Source organism: Amblyomma americanum, chromosome 4 (assembly GCF_052857255.1).
Source record: "Amblyomma americanum isolate KBUSLIRL-KWMA chromosome 4, ASM5285725v1, whole genome shotgun sequence".
Lineage (NCBI taxonomy): Eukaryota > Metazoa > Arthropoda > Arachnida > Ixodida > Ixodidae > Amblyomma > Amblyomma americanum.
The window spans coordinates 56,042,351-56,044,819 of NC_135500.1; positions in this window are offsets into that span (position 1 = coordinate 56,042,351).

Genomic DNA, 2,469 nt, shown 5'->3' on the forward strand with positions numbered 1-2,469 from the left:
AAACGTCATCTGTATATGCTACAAATTCAAGAGCAAATAAGAAGCTTGCTTCAACTGTAGAGCACCTGCACATCGAGCGGATGTGCGCGCCAAGCAAAGGACTAACTTGTGCGCTAGGTGTGGACTAGGCCACCAAAAAAAAAAGACTCGCCAGTCTGTGCCCCTAAGTGCATCATTTGTGGTGGAGACCACTTCACGGGAACCAAAAAGTGCAAGCTGCGCTTTGAAAGGCCGCGCAACCGTGCAAGGAAAATCACTGCACGTTAAGAGCAACAAAGTGAGGAAGAAACCCCGCAAAGAAAGGACACCGGTCGACCACCGCGCGGGTGGGATTCGAAAAGCTTGGATCAGCGAGCATCGAGGAACAGGACCAGGGGATGCGACAGGGACAGCAGCCGGGGCCGGGCCAGGAGTCGCTTGGAATCCTTCCCACCGTTGAGCCGGGAGAGAAATAAACAACTAAACAGGTGAGTTGGGAGCCGCAGTCTCCATGAGAAAGGGAGATGGAAGAATTAAAGGCTCAGAAAGCACAATTAAAGGAGATATCGGAACTTAAGCGAGGCAGGCCCAAAGTAAACAGGGTGAAATCCCTAAATCTAAACCACCCCAGCCGAAGTTACAAAAAAAGGCTCAAACCGTAACCACACCCACGACCCATACCCTTACTGCACTTAAGACCATTGGTGTGGAAAGTAATCCACCAATGGAGGTAGCGTCAGCGAGCTCCTCGAGAACCAGTTCATCGGTTAGGCATCCTCAGTCGAAAAAGCGGTCTAATGAGGATCAAGACCACGAAGACCAGTTGAGCTTGCTTAGGAGAACTCTCGTAGAAATAGAGCGCAGGAACAACAAAAGAAATGTGCGGATAGAGGATGCAAAAACCGAATAGTGCAGCAGTTGCAGGAACAAAGCAAAAGAATAATCAACATAAAAGAAAGGATGAGTAAAGTCGAGGCAACGGCGGCAGGCCATCATATCTAATTACATGAAATCGAGCACAAAATTAAGATAGCACAGCGTGATACGCAAAGGGCCGAGGTAACCATACCCATAGCTCCAGCCCAGGAAGAGCAAAACGGATAACGAGAAAAAGGAAACCATAATCTGGCAGTGGCACTGCAGATGATACCGTCAAAAAAAAGAGAACCTGCAGCTTCATATGCAAAACTTGGAGGAACGGAATGTGCCGGACGTGATTGCTTTACACGAAAAGCAAGAAATTACTAAATTAAGATACTACAAGGCACTGGAAAAGAAAAATACAGTGATACTTGTGCAAAGAATCCTTACGGCTATAGAACAAGACATAGGCCTTGTAGACGTAGATTGCCTCCTGGTGGAGCTGATACCCTCGCAAAGGGGCAACACCAGTCTGCGTACTGAATGTGCATAGTACGCCCAGAGAAAAGCATTCCCCGGAAGTGCAAGCAATTCAATTGGCGCTTAGTGCGAGCGGCACACAGCCACTTATAGTTGGGAGAATCTAACGCCTCGCAAGCTGCGTGAGGATACAAAATAGATCAACCAAGAGCTGTAGGGATCTGGAACTGCATTGAGGACGAAGGTCTAAGGCTTCTAAATGTTCCTGTGAAGCCGACCCGGATTGGGAACAGTGTCCAAAGAAACACCAACCCAGACCTGACGATGCGCAAAAATGCGGGGGACGGAAAGTAGCAAAACAGCTAAGGGAGCGACGATTTTCGATTAGGCATATAAGGGGCATTCCGAAATTACAGGCGACAATAAATAATTGGGAAAAATTTAGGCGGATTAAACCCCAATGGGAAGAGGAGGGAACCAATAAAGATATTAGCACTTGGCTGGAACAGCTCGAAAGGGACGTTGCTGCCGCAACAGAATCTGTGGCGATAGAGAGAGAACACCAAGCGCTAGACAGTAGGATATTACACATGTGGCAAACAAGGGCTTCCTTGACAGAAAGGTGGCTAAAGCAAAAGCACAACCGGAAAGTGAAGTTAAAAATCAGTCAGTTGAATGTTAGCATAGAAAAGCACTAGAAAGAGCTAATTACGCAACAGTGGAATCCATTTTGCGATGAGATGTTTGGTAAATTAGAGAATAAAAACACGTGGCAACTGCTGAGACACTTATTAGACCCGGAAAGCAGCAAGGCGGAAAGCAGGAAGGGTATAAATAGACTTTAACACCAGGCAGGTTTAACAGGTGACGCTTTATTAAAGGAAATTGAACGTGTCTATACTGGCGACACATATTCGGCACCGCATCTGAAATACAACGGTACTCCAAAATTGGATATGGACGAGGACATGTCGGGGGCGGAATTAAGAGCAGCATTGCAGCAGTTAGGCACCGCCTCGGCGCCGAGAGCAGATAACGTAACCAACAAAACGCTAAGAAACCTAAATGATAGGTCTGTAAACAATCTCACAGACTTCTTGAATCAATGTTGGCTTGCGGGAGAAATCCCTGATACTTAGAAACACGCAA